At 39.6% G+C, this 23,425-nt stretch overlaps 1 long non-coding RNA gene across 1 annotated transcript; it reads left to right on the forward strand.

Annotated features, from left to right (window-relative positions):
* Positions 1-12,187: 12,187 nt before the first annotated feature.
* LOC138807500 (uncharacterized) lies at positions 12,188-17,018 on the forward strand. The gene is made up of 3 exons (XR_011366175.1): positions 12,188-12,315; positions 13,099-13,259; positions 16,938-17,018. It is a non-coding gene; the product is annotated as an uncharacterized lncRNA (long non-coding RNA).
* Positions 17,019-23,425: the final 6,407 nt, after the last annotated feature.

The following is a 23,425-nucleotide window of genomic DNA, read 5'->3' on the forward strand; positions in this document are numbered from 1 at the left end:
TTTGCTGATGGAGATCAGGACAGAGTTTGATCCTTCCTCGGTGAGTAAGGGGATTCCATCACTCCTAGACAGAAATGGTACTTTAGTATAACTCTTATACACACCTATTTTTTTTTTTTTACAATTTGTATTTACCTACTTCCAACCCGCAGTTCTTTGTCAAATTTGAAGACAGGATTATCTTCTTAAATCATCCCGTGGGTTGGGGGGGTGTTGCTGAGAGGGGTGGGTGCAAATGAGACCTTACAGGGTACAATCCAAAAATGAAGGAACAAAGTTGGCCACTTTTGGCCTCTCTCCAGCTTCCTTTGCTCTCTATTCTTTGAGATTTAGAAGCGTAGTAGGCTTAGATTAAGCTATTCTTGATGGTGTTTCCTGTTTCAAAGTAAAAGACGGGATGGCAGTAGTATCTGATATCAAATCATTTAACCAGAAGGGTAGCTAAACTAAAGCAAAGTCTCATTTTTCAACAGGCTAAGATGAAGAAAAAGGAAAGCTTCAGATATCATTTATTTTGATCCAAGACATGTTGACCCAACACCTATTACATACAATGACATGTGTTGGAAATAGATGGGTATTGGACGATTTTTATTAGTGAAGCATTGTGTTGGGTACTAACATAAATGAAAGGCAGTGTTTGCCTTTAAGAGTTATAATCAGTTGGAAGAAATGCATGCAAAATTTTGGTGCAAAGAGCTCCAAAGTAGGGAAGACTGTTACTTGGGATAGAAAAGGTAGGGGCTATCATAATGTCACAATAGGCAAAAAAAAAGTTGTTTTGACCAGAGGTTTTAAAAGATCAAAAAGTTCAGCCAGATGCTGGTAGTTCACACCTGTAATCTTAGATACTCAGTAGGTTGAGATCTGAGGATGGCAGTTCAAAGCCAGCCTGGATAGGAAAGTCTGTGAGACTCTTACCTCCAATGAATCACTCAGATAAGCCAGAAGTGGTGCTATGGATCAAGTGGTAGAGTGCTAGCCTTGATCAAAAAGAAGCTCAAGGACAATGTCTAGGAACTGAGTTCGGGCCCCAGGGCTGGCACACACACATACACATAAATAAATAAAACAAGTGAAGATCAAAGAGTTAGTTTGTGATGCTCCAAGTGAGTCTCATAAATCTTCTGATGAATATTATCCTAGAATATATTAAGGTCACCCTAGCTAGCATAGAAGATCAAATCACTGTAGAAGGGAAAAGGAGTGCAGAAGAGGCAATCAGTCTCTTGGGGCATTTTTCAAAAGACTTTTAGCAAGAATGCATGTCTGGGGCACTGTGGGATATGCCAGGAATTTTGAAAAGGAGCCCAAACAAGGTTGCAGCCAATGTGTTCTCATCTAAACCTAAGGTCTTTCATGATGTCATGGGTTGACTCAATATATCTATAGAGAGAGGTATCTCTATAATGAGTTTATTGAGTGGCAGCTTAAAACACAAAAGTTGAGCTGGAGGCATGGCTAATGTGGTGGTAGACTACCCATTTGCCTAGCAAGTACAAGATCCAGAGATTAGAAATCCAAACTGAAAGGGTCTTTGACCAGAACCTGTCTTGGCTTTTGGTGGTTCATGCATCTTAGCTTTCTTTAGCTTATAGGATACAGCCCTCTAATGTATCAGGAATTCTTTCCTCTGTGTCTCTTTTTCTTCACAGTGTTCTTCTAAGGAAACTAGTCTTTGATTTAGGGTCTGTATTCATCTGGTTGGGCCTCATCTTTATTAATTATAACAGCAGTGATGCTATTCCCATGTAAGGATTTATTCTTTTTTTCCCAAATGGGCCTGGAATTTGGAAGGTAACCCTGTTAAATCCAAGCTACCCAGTCAAGGTTTTGAGACTGTCATTCAAAGACTATGACATTACCAAGTGTTTTGGCTGTTTTCCAGAATTTGTAGAATAAAGACAGAAGAAAACAAATGTGATCATTGTCTTAGAACTGAAAGCTAATAGCGTTCAAAAGTTGAAAGCCCTCACCAAGATTCTGGAAATCAGGGAGTCTGTTAGAGATAATGAGCCCACAATGGGACCACACAGCAATGTCAATTTCATGAAACCAAGCAGAGGGAGACACTTTCATTAGCTTTTCACTACCCTAGTCCCTCAGTGGAAGTACATGTCCCTTCTATCCTCAACAGGTTGTTATTATTTTTTCCCACACCTATTTCCAAATTCCATTACTGTTGAGGCTTAATTGATATTCTGAATGTGTCTCTCTATTTGAAGATAATGCTCAATCAGTCTTCAATTTCTGGGTTATTTTTGTAGCTTTGTAGATAGAACTCATATAAAAATAATAAACTGGCTACTGATTTAAGTACTGCAAGGTGGAGAAACGGTTATATGTAAAGCTGCAGGAAAACGAAGATGAATGAGGCACATGGCTCCAGAAACAGATGTGAATGTGGTAATCAATGCTATACATTGCTCAAGTATATAGAAATGTACTAACATGGCAAGAACTCACAGTAGGAGATCCTAAAAATTATGTTGAGGCCTGGTAGGAGTTGATGAATTTGACTGACATGATAAGAAAGAAATTTGACTATCTTCATATAAATAACAGGTGACATCGAAGATCTTTACCAATGAAGATGATACAGATGCCACATCATAAAATGAATGTACCTGAGAAGGAAAAGAATGAGAGGCAAAGCAATGTGCTAGGAAGGATGGGACAACTTGTACCTAGAGTTCTGTGTGCGTGTTTCTACATTAGGACAGTGAAAAGGAGACATTGTGAAGAGTCTCCACAGGCAGAAATCACAGGCCTCAATGGTAGGTGAGCCATTGAAAGGATAGGACAGTTTTTAATGATGTGGATTTTTGGTTGGATAGATAAAAGGAAAAAAATAATTAGTGAACGTTAGACTTGTTAGCCAAGAAAAAGGAACATAAGTGAAGTCAATAAGGCTCAGAGAGACATAAGATACATGTTTCCCCTTGTATGTGGAACCTTAGTTTAGCTTATAAATTTCTAAGTAAACAAGTAGGATAATATGCATATGCATACAAATGCACTAACTGAAATATGGTAGATTCACGGGAGATCTCAGGAAGCTCATTAAAGTAAATACCAGGAAGAGGGTACTCCAAAGGGGTGGTGGTGGGTTGGGGCTGAGGGGAACGAGGTAGACAAATGAAGAGGTGCAGAGGGGAAGAATGCAGTGAAGAATTCAATGTCTATCCTACAAAATTAAGGGAAGGGTTAGGTTGGGAGGGATGGGTGGAAGTGTTGAAAGGGGGTGCCACTGATCAAAAGGCATTGTCTTCAGAAACTACTTTGTTAAATGGCAGCTCCTTTATACAACTACTGAAAGATAATAGAATAAATTAAGTTAAAAACTCTGCCCACCAAGGGAAAAAGGAACATAGGTTGAAGAGAGTACTTTTGGTGGGTGCTGTAATTTTTGTAAGCTGAGATGACATTTGTTTATGAATGTGGTTAATTTAGAGTGCCCAGGGAATACCTGTAGAGCAATGTGTTGGAAAATGAAATATTTAAACAAAAAATGGGTTGTCACAGAAATGGCCAGGTTCAGAATTAGCCAGGGAAGATAGATCTCTAAAGCAAAGTACTGTGAGAGAAAAGGAGATCCAGGGCCAGAACACCAGGACATTCTATATCTAAGGGCAACTTGGAGGAGGTAGAGGGGGTAGAAAATTGATAGCTAAGGATAAGGAGCTCCAGAGCATCATGTCACAGAAAACTCCAGATGGTCCCATAGTGTTTTTTTTTTTTTTGCTAGTTCTGGGGCTTGAACTCAGGGGCTGGGTGATGTCCCTGAACCTCTTCGAGCTCAGAGCTAATGCTCTACCACTTGAACCACAGCACCACATCCATCCCGTAGTTTTAAATGCCAATGATAGTCAGTAGAAGCAGGCTTGAGAAAAGCTTTGCCAAATAACCACTTATCACCTGTGAAAATTATTTTATATCTTTGAGCCATCCTTCCTTAATTTGTAAAGCAGGAATAACGTCACATAAAAGAATTAATAGTTTCCTAGAAGGTGACACATCACAGAAGACTTGAAACTTTTTTCTTCTGGGAGGGAATGGCAAGTTAGGGATCAAGACAGGACTCTTGAAGGTGTACATTGGAATTCTTTGGGCCTGAGAGAGGAATCATCCCTAAAGTCATAGTAACAGCAGGCTGAGCAAGTTAAGGAGGAAGAATAAGATGCAAAGCAGGAACTATGAGTAAAATCACACTCCCTAGTATCCAGCAATGAAAGAAAAAAAAAGAGCCAAGAGACTGTAGGCTGAGAAGGAAACAGAATTAAAGAAACAATTTTCTGGTCCCATCTTTCTATTTGTCCATGCTTTAATTTTTTTTAAACTTTCTCTAGTTTGAGAAATTAGTTATATTAAAAGAAGTGTGTAAAAGATCAATTATAAAATAGAAAAGTTATGCAGGAAAGAAATCAGATGGATTGTATCTCAGAGCTATTAAGGGAAACATGGATCTGATCCCTGAGGTTAGTCAGATTCAAAACACATGCATTCCTATTTCAGAAACAGGATGCATATTTGAAACAAAAGCAAAGCAAAAAGAATCCAGGAAATGTAGGTTGCCTATGCAAAGCAGATCTGAAGCAGGGTGTCAGGGTCTCACACCTGCCATCCTAGCTACTCAGGAAGCTGAGATCTGAGGATCACCATTGGAATCCAGCGCAGGAGAAGCATTTTCAAGACTTTATCTCCAGTTAACTATCAACAATATCAGGATGGCGATGTGGCTCAAGTGACAAAGCACCAGCAGTGAGCAAACAAGCCAAATGAGAGCACTGAGTTCAGATCCTAGAATTGACCTGCAGAAGGAGAAAGAGGAGGAGGAGGAGAAATAATGGAACGCTGAGAGAGAAGGGAGATATGCCAAAAGAATTATCAATGGATGTGTTCTAGGCTGGCAGTAAATTCAAATGCAGAGGCAAGGGTGTATTGGCTGGGATAAATGGAGACTGGGATACAACCATGTGATATTTTGGGGAGGTCAGAAGGGGTCCGGGTCGACTTACTGATCCTATCACAAAATACCCATGGACTAATGAATTTAGAGGAAAAACAATTCATTTCCTACAAATCTGGATGCTATAAAGTCTAATATCAAGGTTCTGTCTCCTGGTTTGGGGCATTCTTCCTTAGAGGAAGCAGCCATCAGCGCATCAGGAGAACAGATGAGAAAAGAGAATTCAGGGACGGCAGAATGGCTGGGAAGCAAAACTCACGGCTGAGCCAGTTCATCTCCTCAAGAACTCATCAGGCCGGGTAAGAAGGCCTTCCTCTCTTCATCAGGGCTGAGCTCTCCTGGCCTCAGCAGTGCTTCATGGCCCCTCTCAAAACACACGTCTATGAAAATAATGTATCAGCACATGAGCTTTTGAGGGACACATTCAAACCACAGGAGAAGGGCAAGGCAGTCGGTTTGCTTGATTAGAAATTTCTGTCTTGTTTAAGAACCAGTTCAATATAGAAAAAGTTAAAGACGTGAGAAAAGAAAGTAGCAAACAAGAAAACTACTGGGCTCAACATCGAATCCTCCTTTTACCTTTCTCCTTTCTAGTCTGTCTCTGTTGTTCCTCTCTGTCTCCATCTCCCCTTGCATAATATGCCTTGCTTCTAAATGTGTGTTGTGTAGAACTGACCAGGAACTAAGCTCAGGATAAAGAACACTAACCAAATGGGATGATGCTAACATGCTATAAATCTAGAGTGAGCTTGCTCTAGAATTTGGAAAGAAGAGAGAGGTTAACAGCCCACTCATCTTAAGAACAGCTAGCACAAGCACCTCAAGAGCATAAACACAGAGATACAGATGGCAACTTGCCCTTGTATTTCTGATCCACAGGTATTCTTTAAAATAAAGTCCATTTTTTAAGGTCATCACTTAATTAAATACCCTTCCTTGAAGGAAGAGCAAGGGTCCTGCATGTTTGATTGCATCTCACAAATGGAAGCAACTGAAGTTTTGGAGTGAAGCTGATTCTCCCTCTCTTGGCAACCAAGAGATATTGGGCCATCTTTCGATGGGTTGTATCAATCTGTGGCAACTTCTAGGAAACAGGTTAAAATGAACCCAACTGCCCTAAGTTTTTAATCTATCACAAAAGCATACTGGTGCTTTACTTAAAAGAATGGCTTCTAGTCTTTCAAGAGGAGGTAGGAAGGCTACTTGAACACTTAATCTGATTTTTTTTCTTTTCACATTAGGAAAGAAAACATCACTAAAGGAAAGCCCTGTATTCTTTCAGCACTACATGAATTTGGGTTATTAGTAGCTAAAATATGATGTGGGTGTTCATAATTGATTGGATGGTTTCTACTGGCAAAGCAAATAGGGATCTGGAGCATTTGATTTTTATTTGTGCAAAATGATACATCTGCAGTAGTCCAAAGAGAGGTGAAGAAAAGTAGAGTGCTCAGATTTCTCTCTTCTTTGTTCCTTTCTCCTTCCTGTTGGATGTGGGGAGGGGTTGACCAGCCTCCAGGGATTAAGACACTCAAAGCAGGCAGTCATTTCCATAATAGGATTCAGTGATCAGATTCAAAAGCGAGGAACAACTAATAGGAATGGATAAGAAGGATGAATGTCTGTTACTGAGAAGGCAGCTCTCTGTGGGAAGGAAATAAGGCAATTTTGTCAACGCTCCAAACAGAGATGAACATTAGCTATTACTGAAAAGGTGAGGAACTCTGGATGTCTTCATGTCTTGATGGAACAATTTCAGTTTTCATAATGGTCTCTTACCAGATTGCATTTCCATGGAAGATTTAAAGGACAAGAAAGAAATGCTGAGAGGGAGAAAAATAGAATGGCCCCCCCCAAAATTTTTTTTCTGTATTCAGCCATTGGAACAGATTTTTGAAAGAGAAATGGTACACTGAAAACAGATAGAAAGAAACCAAGTCTAGATGAATCCTGAGCTGGTTTTCTAGTGGATCAATGAAGTGTACAGCCAGGTTTCTAATGTTTTCTGGAAAGGGTTATCACTTACTTCTTTGATGGAGGAAATATTGACTAAGAGTTCTGAGTTTAAAATCAGTCCCAAAGATGTACATTTGTATGAGTGGTGAATATATTATTATGGAGTATATATTATAGAAGGATAATTACATATAAATATTGATTATATAATATATAATTATCTAATTCCATATATAATAATATAATATAATATTACATATAATTGCAATCTTCAGGATAGAGAGTGACCACTCTTACTTTTAGAAAGTTCAAAAGGAAGATTGCCAGTGGTGGTAAATTGACTGTCCTCTGATATGACAACTGATCATGTGATAGTAAGTCTTCCAAGGGTTCAGCACCCCAAATAATCTCTCCACTCCAGGTGGAATGCCAAAGGGCACACAATTTTAGGTAGTATCTTATGAATATGATATAGAAACTTCCTCCAAGTAAAAAAATAGTGGGTCCTAGATATACTTTCTTGGGAAATTAAATCCCATTTACATATTTTTTTAAATTAAGAGATTGACTAAAATGCAGACAGATGCCCACATGTTAACTGGTGAGTACTGAATGTGCCCATCAGCAGGGTTTGCAAAGTCCTAGTGTGGTATTGTTTATGGTGTCTTTTACATATAGGAGGCAATTAATTTCAGTCTGTGTGGTTAATGCAGAGCAGAGATCCTTAACTCTACTGGGCAATCAGCATGTAAAGAATGGAAAAGAATTATCAGTGGAATAATTATCAGTGTCCTGGTGGCATGGTGGGCACAAAGATAAGATACAGTGCAGATAAGGTGACGCAGAGGACAAAAGGTAGTTGAAGTCAACCTTTTGAAGAAGACTGAACCGAGATACCTACTCTCGACTTGTACGAAAATCAATCCAAATTGGCCAAAAAATCTTATTGTAAGAAACTGTGAAATAACCTCAGAAAAAAAGAGTACTTTACTTGAAGATATAGGCATAAACTGTAACTTTTGGGAAAGTTGTTTCACATAAAGTAAGAACAAGAATCAACAAATGATTCATACCCAGTACCACCAAAAGCATCAAATGAAAAAGCTCTGTACATCAAAAGAAACAATTACAAGAATATAGTCCACAGAATGGAGGGCAAGTTCTTGTAAGATGTTCAGGAGATAGCGCATGAATATCCATCACATACTGAATAAAGAGGTCAATGAATGAAATACCACAAAAACAAATAATCTGGTTCATACATGAGAAAATGAATTGAATAGACAGTTCCTTAGTGATAGAGGAAAAGAAAAACCAAACAACACCGAGATTGCAAAATCTCACCCCAGTCAGAATGGACACCATCAAGAAAATAAATGCCAACAAATACCTGTGAGGGTGTAGGGTTGGAAGTGGGAGGAACAATTAGTCTAGTCACTACATGAATCACTATGGAGATTCTTAAGAAACTAAAAATAGGTGGGTGCAGGTGGCTCATGCCTGTAATCCTAGCTGCTCAGGAAGCTGAGATCTGAGGATCAAGTTCAAAGCCAGACAGGGCAGAAATGTCCATGAGACTCTTCTCTCCAATTAACCACTAGAAAACTGGAAGTGGCACTGTGGCTCAAGTGGTAGAGCTCTAGCTTTGAGCTGAAGAGCTGAGGGACAGAGTCTAGGCCCAGAGTTCAAGCCCTATGACTGACAAAACAAGACATTTAAAAAATTAAAAAAAGAAAATTAAAAATAAAATAGAAATATAGAATCCCACTATACCAGTTTTGTCAAATATATAAAGGAATGTAACTGTATACAAAAGTGGACCTGCACACATCATATACATATATATGTATCATGTATACACACACACACACACACACACATAAGAATGGTCAAATCTTGTTAATTAAAGGATGTACAAAGGATATGTAGTTATCATTTTCAAGATGAGATCATGAACCTCTCTCGACTTTTCTACAATGCAGTGCATCATCCCTGATTGTGATTGCCATGAGATCAGTAGATCTCTTGAGTTGGTCCATCTTTCTAGGTATAGTTTTGCATCTTTGGATAGCATACAGCCCACCCCCTACACCACACCAGCCATGCTGCTGCCTCTCATAGCCACCACACATCTGTCTGCACCTACATAATTAAGGGTTTTAGATTCCACATGCTCATGAGCTCATGCAGTTCTCGTGCTATCTGCCTGGGCTTATGCCATTTTATCTGCTCCTTGTGTTGTCTTGTGTGATGATATTTTATTTTGCCTTGCCCTGGGTGCTCAGACAATTGAACATGATTTCATATTCTTTGAATTTTCAAAATTATTGTTGTATGAAGTGTTTTTTTCTTAATCTTTCTTCTAAATTAATTGCTGTTTTCTTATTGACTGGAGCACCTTTTTTTATTATTACATACGAATACCTTATTGCTGGTGTCTTGGGGTTTACCTTGCAGGTTGTATCTGTTGTTTTTTTTTAAAAAAAGAACAAAACATTTTGTTGCTAAAAAAAAACAAGGCAAAAGGATTTGTGCTCTGACCCATAAAACAAAAAACTACAACAACAAAACCCCAGTTTGTATTTGTTGTTACATAACTTTTTTTCCTTCACTTTGAAATTACTACCATTATGAATCCCTTATTTCCTGCTCTAAACTTTAGCTTGAGGTTGTGTGTAGGAATAGCATTGGGCAATGAAAATGATTCTCTAAATTTAGCATAACAATGATTTGAAGAAATTGTTCTAAGAACAGAAATTGTTCTAAGAAATTGTTCTAAGAACAGGATCACAATGCCCTTTAGATTCAGAACTGCTAATGCCTATTTTCAAACACAAGTATAGGAAGCCATGTCATGTGGTCAGCAAACACATTGGGTTAAATATTACACTGTACTATACTGGAATTGCCCTGGACTAAAGAGCAGCTGTTTATGCTTATAACTCCAGCTAGCAGAAAGCAGAACTCAAGAGGACTGTAGTTTAAAGTCAGCTTAGGGAAAATAAAATTAGTGAGAACCCATATCACCAAAGAAGCTAGGTGTGATGGCATGTGCCTATAATCCCAGCTACATGGGTAGGGTAGGTCAAAGGATTGTGTTCCACAGCCAGACTGGAAAAAGAGAGTAGTCATGTTATGACAAAGTTAAATAAACAAAGAGATATTGGGTAAGTGGCTTGCCTGCCTGACAAAGGCAAGAACTTGAGCACCAAACCCAGTAGCAGGATGGAGAAGGAGAAGGAGGAGGGGAAAGGAAGAGAAGAATAAAGGAGAAAGGAGGAAGATAATGAAGAGGAGGAGGTGGAGTAAAGAAGTAGAGGAGAAAGGAGAAAGATGATGAGGACAAGGAGGAAGAGGAAGAGGAGGAGGACAAGGAGGAAGAGGAAGAGGAGGAGGAGATAAAAGGAGGAGGAGGGGGAGAAAAGGATGAAGAGGAGGAGGAGGAGAAGAAGGAGAAGAAGGAGAAAGAGGATGGGGATGAGAGGAAATGAAAAGAAAAAAGAAGAAAGGAGAAAGATGATGAGAAGTAGGAGAAAAGAAGATGAGGAGGAGGAAGATGAGGAGAAAATGGAAGAGGAGGGAGAAAGAAGAAGAAGAGGAGAAAGGAAAAGATGAAAGAAGAAAGGAGAAAGAGGAAGAGGGAGAAGAAGTATCCTAAGCCCAGAATATTTTCCCCCACTGATCCATTTTCCTTTCTTTATTCCTTTGTGTGCCCTTACTTGAAGAAGTTAAGAATCTGGGGAAATGAAAGGTGGTAAACAGACACAATCTCTCTGATAATGGTGAAGGCATATTGACTTTTCTTTACCCTTTCCAGTGTTCTTCAAATATGAAGATATTTGAGGTCTTGTCATCCCAGTTTTCTCAGTAAAAGTAAGTCATTACTGTAATAAAAAAAGTGAGGATTATTATTATTTCTTAAATCTCACTAAGGTGCACGTCCTTGCTTCTATTTGCATTTTCCAGTGAATTTTTATAGCAATTCCTCAAAAGAGACATTTGTCAACGAAAGATCAATACAGCATAATGCATTTAAGATAGGTTTTTAGTCAAAACAATGTAAGGCCTAAAGAAAAATTACAGAACATTATAAAAATTTGGAACATCAAAGAAGACTCTTTTTCAATTTTCAGAATTTAAGAGGCATCGGACTTGGTACATTTTCCTTGTTCTCAGCCAGATTTATTTCTCTTTTGCATTTATGTGCAATATCAAGTGTTTTAATGCCTGTGGATCTGTCAAGAATGCCATTAATAACCTGGCTTCCTGTCTTAGCTAAGGTAAGCCACTCACCTAATTTAGGAAATAACTGATTCATGTTTTGAGACAAAGCTCTTTTGTTTAAAGAGCCTTAAGATTAGAATGACTAACAAAAGACATTTGACCCAAATCTCTAAAAGCCCTGGGAATGGATTTTCTCTGTTTAACACATTGGTGCAGTTGAAAGCATTAGAAGAGTAGAGAAATATGCAACCAGGGAAGCCCTTATCTTCCTAGCAGAAGTGCGCAACTGATATATTCCTTCCAAAAGCTTTTGTTTATATCCCTCAGAGGAGTAGATGAATTGTAGTTAGGTGTTTGGGTCAGTTTTATTAGGAAGTTGACTCAGGTCACAAATCTTTGGGAAGTGTTGAAAGCTGGATCATTTCGGTCATGTAAATCCTGATGCAACAAACACTACACATTTGCTTACTTTGGACAGCTTGTGGGGGAAAAAAGATATTTTGAATATCAAAAAGAAGGCAGAATGAAAATAATACCAAGAGCCCAGGGAAAGATCCCTCGTTTCGCTTCTTAAAATTTGTCATCCTGAGCTACATTATATATTTCCTTTTTCCCTTCCTCTTCCACTCATCTTTTAGAAGGACTCCAGAAGGAATCCTAAGGTCTGCATTCAAAAGTTCAGGGATATGATTTACTTGTAAGATAAAGTATACCCTATCTCTAGAGTAAATGCTATCCTTTTTACTGAGAAAGATAAATGAGCATTCACGTGAACAATGTTTAGATACATGGCCCAACTTTGCTGTATTTCTGCCTGATACTTCTGACAATAAATATATTCTTATTTTGAAAGATTGGTGGGGTTCCATGGGAGAAGTAAAAAGAGATTTCCAAAAAACAACCCACTTTTTAACTTTGTCAAAGCCTATAAGATTTCCATGGGTATCTTTCATAACCTTGATTAAACATTTATTTATGCATACTAGCTTATTCACAGGAAATTCTTCAGTGAGTTCTTGGTTTGCAGGAACACCAAGAGCCAGGACAGCAAAGTATGATGAAAAATGAGGAGCTCTGACTTCAGCTCAGAACCTAACACCGTGAGTGAGCCACCTGGCTCACCCCAGCCCTGGACTTTGACAGCAAATATTTGACTGGCTGAACTGGTGAGGGCCTGAATAGTAAATATTTTACAAGGGGGAACTGGGAACTCCCCTTTGCTCAGTCCTTCCTTTATGTTAAACATATTAGCTGAGATTAACGGAGTACCACATGATCCTTTAGTGGTCCATGTCAATAACTGGAATCCTGAATCCTGCTTCTGTCGTAAATTGGATATGTGTTTCTTTTTAGGGAATCAAGCTCAGATAAATCTAAATATTGGCTAATGACGCACACAACACTTGAATGAGAAAAATGAGGGAGTCCTAGGTTACATCCAGTGTGGATATATGAATCATTTATTCCCTACTATCAAGGGTATTAATAAACTAATCATATATATATATATGTATATATATATATATATAGTTCTTTATTTTATTTCATCACATTCTACATGTCTTTTTCTTGTGACTTAATGTGATACATCCTGGGCCACCAATTCTCTGCCCACTCAGATTTTAGAATATGTGGTAAAACTTTGCTCTGAGAAAAAATACCTGGTTTCCATTGTGCATCAGATTATGATATATACCAAATAAATAAACAAATGATTAAAATAAATAGAAAGCATGTTTGGGTAGTACTGTAGTTTGTTCCTGGGGTATCAAGCTGAAGAATCCTTCCTCTCCTGCAGACCACTCTGAGCTCAGGCCATTTCATCGTGTGCAGTGGCGTTTTCTTAAGAATCGTTGCTGCTGTTGTTTTCTGTGGGGAAGGCCTCTGGGTGTTCCTTTCTTCTTCCTTTGGTATCGCACTAATGCATTTTATATGTCCTTTAATCTCAGTTCCTGCTTTGTCAATATTTGAGCTTATCTTAAAATGAAGAACTCCAAAGGAAACTCAAAGAAAGTAAATTCTCACACCGGAAGGCAAATAGTTATTTCACTCAACATCTACAATCACAAAGTACTTCTTGGACGAGTTCTTGGTCCAACAGCAAAAGGAGGTATGTATTGTATGTATATATATATATATATATATATATATATATGTATATATATATATATATCCCAACTTCCTCACTGTATCATGAACACTTAACAAAACTCAAGATCTCTATCTTATGGAGTTAGCATTCCACAACTGTACTGTTCTGCTCACCTAGATTCTATATCCTGTAAACCCTAAGACTACTGGTCCCTGAATACACTTCTGCCCTGGGAAAGCCAACCTTGAACATGAGGGAGAGATATGATGACTTAATAGATCCACCTCAGTTCATCATTGGATTTATTATTAATAAAAATCACATGAGGGGCTGGAATGTGGCTTAGTGTAGAGTGCTTGTCTAGCATGCATAAGCCCTGGGTTTGATTCCTCAGTACCACATAAACAAAAACAGCTGGAAATGACACTGTGGCTCAAGTGGTAGAGGGCTAGCCTTGAACAAAAGAAGCTCAGGGTCAGTGCCCAGGCCATGAGTTCAAGCTCCAGTATTGGCAAAAAAAGAAAAGAAAAAGAAAAAGAAAAAAAATCACATGAGTGCAGCACTCAGCACCTTGTCCACAGATCATGCAGTTAAGACTACCTTTTAGATTTGCACCCTGTTAGGGAGACAGGAGTAGAGATTCACATTCTCTCCGTGACTGTAAAATACAACCGGGGATGACAGAAAACACTTCTGCTGCTCATTCTAGTCACTATTATCTTTATTCTTTTCTCTATGCTTCCACCTTCATAAATTCTACAGATCGTGTTTTTTAAAAAAAGTGAACCCAACCTTAACCAAAACATTGTATAAAGTCATGCTTTTCTGTTTCCTGAGCTGTGACTTCTTAAATAACAGAAGGGTGGCCAAGGATAGCTGGGGCGGGGGGGTGGGGAAGACCATTTAATGCTTAGCGAAATTTTTACATTCTCTAAGGGCCAGAAAATAGGCCCAGAGTGACAAGCATATATGCAAGTGTATTCTAGCAAGAAGTAGGGTGGATGGAAGTTTTGTGGGTTTCTTAAAAAAAAAACTTCCCTTTCATTTTGGATTGTAGAAGGAACAGTAAAGAAATGCAAACCCTTTGGGGGAGCCTACTGATGGAGAGAGGATTGTTCATATGGGCTGTGTGAAAATTCAGTTGGTGTGCAGATTCCACACTGGGAGGACAGATTCCTCACATTGTCTGGGTCCTTTCCCTCTCCCTCCTTTTCCTTTTATGCTATTGGGTATGTGGCTCCAACCTGCTGAGAAGCAATTAGTGCTGGCGGAATGGTACTCAACACGTATGTGTCAGGGCCATCCGTGTGGGGAGCAAAAGAGAACAAAATAAGGAAATAGCCATTGGGAAACTAAATAAAGGAATCTAATAATGGGGGGGAGGGGAGAGGGCAATTTTCTCTGGAGGTTACTGATGGAATAACCACTGGGCCACCAAAAGGTCAAGTTCTGAGAGCTTGAATTTTCATGGTCAATTACTATCTAGTAGGACTTTCTTCAGCAAAGCAATCATCCATAATTTATACTCTACAAAATGGTGTCCATCCACATGTGACCAGGGCATCTACTAAAGGTAGCTAAGGCAGCTGAGGAAATGCAATTTGGAGTGGAACGAAGAATTATTATCAATATCAATTAATTGAATAGCTCCACGGGGCCAATGATCACTATTCTGGGTCTCATGGAGCTAGAAGGACCACTTGTGGTTTTCCATCTGTTTGGGAAAGCTTTAAATGGGAATGGTAACATAAACCATGAACAGAGAGTTATTTTGTAGATTAGTAGATATTATCCTTGTCTGGCTAATGTAAAGAACATCTGGACTGGGCAGTGGTAGTGTCATCCCAGCCTTTGGAAGGCTGACCTAGAAAGATGATGAGTTTTTGAGGTCAGTCTGAGCTACACAGTGAGACATTTTCTTAAAAAAAAATCACACAAAAAATGCATGAGCATTTAGTATATATATGGGTTTCCCCTTGATTCCATCATATGCTTGCATATAAAAATGATCATATGAAGAAAATGATCTTGGATCACCATCAATAGAAGTCACAGCAAGCAAAGTCTTTGGAATATGATGAACTAGAATTTTTTCTTCTAGTCTTTTTGTTGTTGTTTTAAATCAGTACTAGGGCTTGAATACAGGGGTTGCATATCACCCCTTAGCCTTTTCCCTCACGGCTGATGCTCTATAACTTGAATCACAGCTCCATTTCTGGTTATTGTTTTATGGTTAATAGGAGATAAGAACCTCATGGTTCTTATGGATTTTTTTCCTGCCTATGGTGGCTTTGAACCAAGGTCCTCAAATCATGGCTCTGTGATTTGGGATATGATTTGCAAAGACGCTAAACATTTGTGTGTTTGCTTGTTTTTATTTGTCAAAATGTAATTGACATGTCTCATTGAAATGTCATATTAAAAGTTACAGTTTACCAAAGCTTACCACAGCATCTCTCTCATGGTTACTCCTCATGTTTAATCATAGGCAATTAGTCCCAGGGTTATTACACATAAATACTTATAGTAAGAAAAATAGCACTAGCAAGACAATAACAATGAGGTGAATAAATATAGTTAGTCCTTTGTTTTAACATATCCTGTATGCCTTAGCTAAGTAGTTTTTCTCTAACAATAAATCCTCTGAATCCTTAAAACACAATGGCATGAAGAAGATAAGTATTTCTCTTCCACATTAATGCTGAGGAGTGCATGATTGAGGGCATGGCTTATTTACTCCATTTTTCCCCTATTATATTCCTTCTCAGTCCTTGAGTGCAGATATTAGTAATTCATAGGCTAATGCTCAAATCTGACCCATGTTCTTCTTTTCACATGTAAAGTTTAACTGGAATAGTCATGCCCAGTTATGCATATAGGGTCGATGTCTGTTCAGGTTATGACAACAGAAGATGTGAACATTTCAATAACCCTATGGCCTCCTAAATATATGCTATGTGATCTTTTACAGAAAAAAAAATAGGGCCAGTGTGTGCCCTGGTAAGCTGTAATCACTTTACTGGTGCAAAGCTGGATTGATGGTTCTAAAAGGCAGCAGTTTCACAGAGAGAAACAGAGGTCATATACCACTTTCTTCCACTTTATTTCTTTGTTCACTTGGCCAATATTTGCACACCAATTTGTGTCAGTCACAGCTTTAGCTACTTGGAATACATTCCATTGGTGCAATTGAGTCACAGGGCAACCTGAAGCTACCAGAAGGTATAGGAGCTTAAAGGAGGTTTCTGTGTAAGGCTGTATGGACAGTTTCAGTTCACTCTTATTGGCTTTCCACTTTACAACTGTGAATTGTTCCCTGGCAGTGAGATTTGGGTGGTTCGTATAAGAACAGGAAATATTCCCAAATTACCAGTACTTTTCATCATGACAGGATCATATACATAAAAGCCCATACATGGAGACTGGATTTCTCGGTTGATCAACATTTACCAGGCTTTTGAAATAATCTCAATTCTGGGAATACATTAATGAAAAAGTTTCATGCTTTCCATGAATTTGCTATTGACCCACCTAAGAAGTTAGTCATCAAGGTTCATGCTTTTGAATAGGTGTTCACTTCGAGTAGTGAGAAACCTTCCTTTATCAAATGTTTCCTATTGAATAAGAATTTAGTTTTATATAAGATAAAGTTAAAATTATAAAAGCCTTAAACAAGTTTCTTTCTCTTAATTCTAGGTTTCTCCATCCATTTTTCCAGAGGTAAAAGCCAAAATTTCATATTTAGATATTAAGACACATGTGAGTTCTCATAAAGCACTAATGTTTTAGAAACCAAAGACCAGTAATACTGTGATATTTCTCCATGGAAAGCAAATCATTCCACTAAAATCATAATGTCATATGCACGGTAGTTGTGACTATTTTGTAAATAATAGAGACAAAACAATTAACAATAATCTAATTGACAAGTCAAAGTGTGTTGTTATTTGCATGTCAGATCCACAAGAGTGTATCTTACATGATCCTCACAAAGGCACATGGTGTAGGTGATTTAGACTCAGGATCTAAGAAATGAATCTGGGAATATGAAAATGAATCTAATTCTAACTTTAAGGAAAAAAATAACAATAATGAGAGTTGTGGAGAGAAAATTATGTGCATGTTTTCGATGTAAAGGTGAATGGGAGCTAAAGTTTGAATAGGTGTTTACAAGAGTAAAATAGGACGGAAGAGAATGAGAAAGGGCAGGACTGTGAGGGAAGGGAAGTGCTGGTTTAATGTCCAGACGCCTGGTCATAATGAGTCAGGATATGTAGAAATAGGACAGGGGAAGGTTGTGTAATAAATTCCCTGTGTGATACCGATCAATAGTTATGGTGAAAGAGTGTAATCTGAGAAGTCATTCTCAAGGTCTGGATATGAAGCTCAGCAGTATAGTGCTTGCCAAGAATGAAGAAGGGCCAGAGTTCAACTCTTCTCACTGCAAAAAGCCAAATAAAACAAAAAAGCATGAAGCAAAAAAGATTATTACACAGAAACTAGAGGTTGTAATGGAAAAGAGAAAGGGTTGTGAAGATTGCTTCATTAACAAATACAACTCACGATGAATCAGACACCATGCTCTGTTCTGGGTTCTGGAACAACAGTGAAAGTAATTTCCACTCACTGAGTTTCTCTCTCTCTCTCTCTCTCTCTCTCTCTCTCTCTCTCTCTCTCTCTCTCTCTCTCTCTCTCTCTCTCTCTCTCTCTCTCTCTCTCTCTCTCTCTCTCTTTCTCTTTCTCTTTCTCTTTTTGGCTTGGTGGTGGGGCCTGAACTCTGGGCTTGGGCACTGTCCCTCAGCTCTTCAGCTCAAGTTTAGCACTCTACCACTTGAGCCACAGCGCCACTTCTGGCTTTTTATGCTTTTGTGATGCTGAGGATTCGAACTCAGGGCCTCATGTATGCAAGGCAAACACTCTACCACTGAGTCACTTTCCCAGCCCCCCACTGAGTTTCTACTCAAGGGAAACAATTCCAAACAAGATAGCTCTAGACAACAAACTGGATAAACACCAAAGAGAAGAAAGTTGGGTTTTCAATTGCTCTAAGGTTTCTAATATGGAATATTAGAACACAAATGGAACTTTTAAGTGGAGAAATTAGAAAATGAGATGATGACTATGACAAAATATTATGTTCCATTTGGTTTAGGCAAGAGTGGGTTTCACTCAACCTTGTTAAATCTGGGATTTGGGGGTTCATTTTTCTCTGCTGATTAAATATGAAAGGCTGTCTAACTTTCCCTCACTGTGTGTGAGGGACTGTTAAATTTAGGATCATAGCTGTGTAAAAGCGAGAAGAGCACTTCAGGCCTCATTGTGGTATAGGGCTGAAGAAGACTTGAATTTTGTGGAAATCTGGGCATAAACATCGAAAGCAAGACCTTGGGAAGGAAAGACATGTTCAGCTTTGCAATTCCAGCGTAAGAACTGAGACGAAGAAATGCGATCCCATTGAGTGCAGACAGAGGAATGAGGGAGCAATAAGAGCAGAAATAGGAGGGAACACAGTTGGAAACCAAGGAAGAATGTCAAGGGTGAAATTGAGGTTAAGGGGTCACAAGGCACAAGGACTGGAGACCACCATTAAAATGAATCACACCTAACCCTTTGGAGAGCAGATGTGGGAAAATGATGAGGAAGGAGGAGATTGAGAGTAACTAGGCAGCAAACACTTAAGGTTGGCTGATGGAGGTCACCAATGCAGAATAAAAAATACATAAAGGAGTTCAAAGAAAATGAAGGCTCAAGCTAAGAGGATGTATATAGAAGACACACGAAATACTGAAAATAGACGAAGAAGTAGAGGCAGAAATTTCAATGTATAGAAGAGTATACAGTTTTATAAACAAGGGAGGGATGGTCTCATGGCCATTTTAATAACTAGATTTTTAAACAAACTAACAAACAAACATGCGGCCTTCAAGTCTTTCCATTCTAAAACAGTTCACTTATATTTATTTCAATATATTTATTACTCGGACTTAATTGAATATGGAAGGAGGCCAGGTTTATAACATCAGGTACCAGCGTGATCTTTCCAAGGGTAAAATTTTCAGGTCCATGGTAGTGTGTGCTTAGCCGTGTCCTTTCCAGGTGTCTGACTGTCCAGCCCCCTCATTATTTTTTCCACCAGGTGGCAATGCCCCCTTACTATTGAGGAGCTGAAATCTCAAAAACAGCAAAGAACCTGGATTTCTGAAAGAACGTTCTGACAACTGACTTTGTGTAGGATGTTGACATTTTTCCTCAAGGTTACCTCCTGGAACACCTTACAGATTTTGAACCAAACAATCTACCCAGTAGTATTAGAAATTCAAGGGATGGAGTCTGAGGGCTGGGCATAAAAGCATCACTTAATACAATGAGCTCAAAGTGAGGGGTTATTTTTGGTTTTATTCTTTAGCTTAAATAATTTTTTTACATTGACTTCAATATATATAAAATGTGAAAATTGGAGATAATTGAGTCCATGAGAGAAACCCTGAGAAACATGGTTAGATGAAATATTTGACTATGAAAGTCAATAAGAAAAATTAGGGACTAATACATATTCTTAAGGTCATAATCCATACATCTGAAGAAACTGGTAACATTATTTGTGAGCCCAGCTCCTCAGAAATTGTTCAAAGAAGGTAAAATTCTGTGAAATGTTTAGAAATATTTTAAAAATGTGATTTGAGGATAAAATAAGTTAGGGTGTCTTCATACTATAATCCAGCTGTCAAATCTAGTTCATGAAATGTTTCTATAAAGTTTTATTAGAACAGCCCAAGACATGTATTTGCATATTGTCGATGGCCGTTCCTATGTGGTATTTGATATTTGCTATAGACCATATGCCCCACACATTCTAGACACCTTACTAGGTACTTTCTTTTTTTTTGATTTGGGGTGTTTTTTTATGGTGGATTTTTTTTGGTTGTTTTTTTTGCATTAAAATGTGTTGAAGCTGGGTGCCAGTGGCATGGTTTATACCTGTAATCCTAGCTACTTAGGAGGCTGAGATCTGAGGATTGTCGTTCAATGCCAGCCTGGGCAGGAAAATCCATGAGATTCTTATCTCCAATTAACCACCAGAAAACCAGAATTGATGCCGTGGCTCAAAGTGGAAGAGTACTCACCTTGAGTGGAAAAGCTCAGGGACAGTGCCCAGACCCTGAGTTCAAGCTCACTGACTGAAAAAACAAATTAACTAATTAATTAAAATGTGCTGATTCTTGGAGTTACGTTTAAAAGCACAAGTTTTGGAATCAGATAAATATATCCCTTAGTTCTTCCCTGGTATTAACAGCAGCTGATCTTGAGTGTTAAGGATTTATAAAAGTTCTGCTTTTGAAACACTTCGTATATGTACCAGTACCCCACAATCATGTCACCCATTATTATCTCTCTTGCTAATCTTAACAATGAAATGATGTCTTGATTCGCACCAGCCCTTTGACACTAACCCCACATCACTTGTCATTTAGATAAAAACAAGGATGGAGAGCAACTGTATCTTTCTGTCACGATGAGTCTTCTTTCTCCAAATAATTCTTCTTGTGTTTCTTTCCCTTTTGATAGTGCGAATTCCTAAAGATGATCTTTAGTGGTTCCTACACATACAGCCTGGTTGTGGCTATCGAGTCCTGATACATTCTTTTATAGTTACTGATCAAGGACCATATACCTGAATATCACAAAATGCTGTGGAACGAGGGAAGGTGGGAAGGATAGGGGGCAAGTGTGTGGAAGCCCTTCCCCTGCCCCCCCCCAAGAGCTTTTGCCTCTGGAGAGCTAAGGTCCACACAACACAAAGATGATTTGGATGTTTCTTGTTCTAGTTTCCAATGAACCTAGTGCTTGGCTGCCAGTATAGGCATTTGGCAAACACCTATAGGAGAAGTGTCTAAAATGTGAAGTGTGAGTTGCTGGAAATAGGAATTCTGTCAAAATAAGGGAATTAAGTTCATTAAAGGTGTGGTGTCTTAATTTACTGTTCTGTTCCTAATGATCCGGGCTGGCACAGAACACTCGGCCAGCCCAGACCCACTCTAACTTGGCAGAGTTAATGACCCCAACCAACCCAGCTTCTTGGCTTTCTCTTCAGGTTAAATGTGCTTCAATTAGTAGAATTAGGGTTTGGATTTGAGACCATTCTTGTCTTCTAGCAGAAGGACAAAGAGGAAAAAAAAATAACCACCCAACTCAGCTCTGGGTGTGTGTAGTGGGCTTTTCCAGGTGAGAAAAATACCTTAGTAGTCCCAACATCTTTGGGAACTTCATAAATGATGAGAACTTATACCTAAACCCTGACAACCATTGCCTGACTGTGTTTAGACGCCTGTCTCCTAGAAAAGTAAGCAGATCTCTTGTAGGAAAGTGCCAGATGCTCCCGGGATCACTGTAACCACATTGGCATAGCATGGGAGAGGCATGCTATAGTACAAAACAGGGACCACCCCCAGACACACAGACCACCAAAACTGAATGAGGTTTGTGTGGGCATATAGAAACATGTCAAAACACAGTGAATTGTGTGCCTCACACCTGGAATCCTAGCTACTTGGGAAGCTGACAATGGAAGGCTCATGGTTTGAGTCCAGTCTGGGAGAGAAAAGTTTATGGGACTTCTTCTGAATCCATTCCTGGGCCCAGTTGTACATGTCTGACATAACAAGACACTATGCAAAAAGTAATCAATGAGCCAGGCACAGTGGCTCACACCTGTTATCCAAGGTTTTCAGGAGACTGAGACCTGAGAATTTCAGTTTGAAGCCAGCTTGGCCAGGAAAGTCTGTGAGACTCATCTCCAATTAAGCACCAGCCTCACCCTCTGCCCCAAGAAGTAGAGCTGTAGCTCAAGTGGTAGAGAACTTGCCTTGAGCAAAAAAAGCTCAGGGACAAGGTCCAGGAGCTGAGTTGAAGCCACAGTAACACACATACACACACACACACACACACACACACACACACACACACACACACACACACACACACACACACACACACACACACACACACACCAGTGAAAACCATGGATGAAAGCCCAGTTCCACAGTACTACACCAGCTTAGCTCTCACAAAGCCCGGAGTTCAAATTCCTGTGTTGAGAGGAGAGGGAAGATGGCGGAGGAGAAGCTGGAATCTGAACAAGCTCTCGCATAGAAAGCAGTTTTAGAGTTCCAGTGAACAGTCCTAAGCCAGAGAATCACACCAAGTGTGCCATCACAGGACAGAGAGTTAGACAAGAGAGGGAAGCCCAGGCAAAAGGATACATCTGAGCACCTGCCAGCCGCCGCCGCGGCGGCGGCAGCAGGGTCGCGACAGAGAATGCAGCCGGGGCCATAACTGAGCGCTCACACAGAGAGTCCGGGACGAAGGAGCCAGACGCAGCGGGCGAGCGGATTCTACTCAACACCAGCAAGAACCGACAAGGAGCGGACATCTTCATCCTGCAGTGTGCAGACCAGAGACGACCCAGGATCCAAGACTCGACGTGAGTAGAAGCCCGACGTCCTCACTCCTTCTCAGGGAGCAGAGGAGGGAAGGCCACCCCTCCCCCCCCAGCACCGGTGATCTCCATCTTGGATACCGACAAAGCTCGGAGGAGCTGCCAGCTCCAACCCAGGCTTTGGAATAAAACGAGTCATTTAGCAGGTCACAAGAACTTAACGGCGGCGAAGTGACCTGCCAGACTCGGCTCCATCCAGGGAAAAGTCACCCAGCTCAGGCACCAGCCATTGGAGTGGCCTTCCTCACTGGGTAACCAGAGCCAGAGGCTGCCCCTCCCTCTAGCAGCCTCAACAATCAATTGAAAAACAGAAACCCTGAGAATGGCTCCAGGCTGGGCTCTGTGAGTTTTTTTTTCACAAAATAGCCCCAGGAAAAAGCTACTGATTGTTGAAAGGCCTCAACTCTACCAGAACCTAGCCTCACCACTGCATCCCCCTCTTTTGTGATTCTCAAAGCAGATCACCCTCCCAGTAAACTAATCTGGGAGGGGGATCTCAAAATCTTGGGTAAAGCAGAGCATTTTTCTGCCTGTTCAAACAAACTGACTTAAGAAACCAATCAAGCCACAGGACCTCAAGCTGACCAGAGACTCCAACAAGAGGCTGTTTACAGACAAAAGGGAGATACAGGATTCTTCCCACCCCTCCCAAAAAAATCAAAATAAAATTAAAGAACTTTTTTTTCTT

The sequence above is a fragment of the Dipodomys merriami genome, unplaced genomic scaffold (genome assembly GCF_024711535.1).
Source record: "Dipodomys merriami isolate MVZ:Mamm:240054 unplaced genomic scaffold, mDipMer1.0.p SCAF_42, whole genome shotgun sequence".
Taxonomy (NCBI): domain Eukaryota; kingdom Metazoa; phylum Chordata; class Mammalia; order Rodentia; family Heteromyidae; genus Dipodomys; species Dipodomys merriami.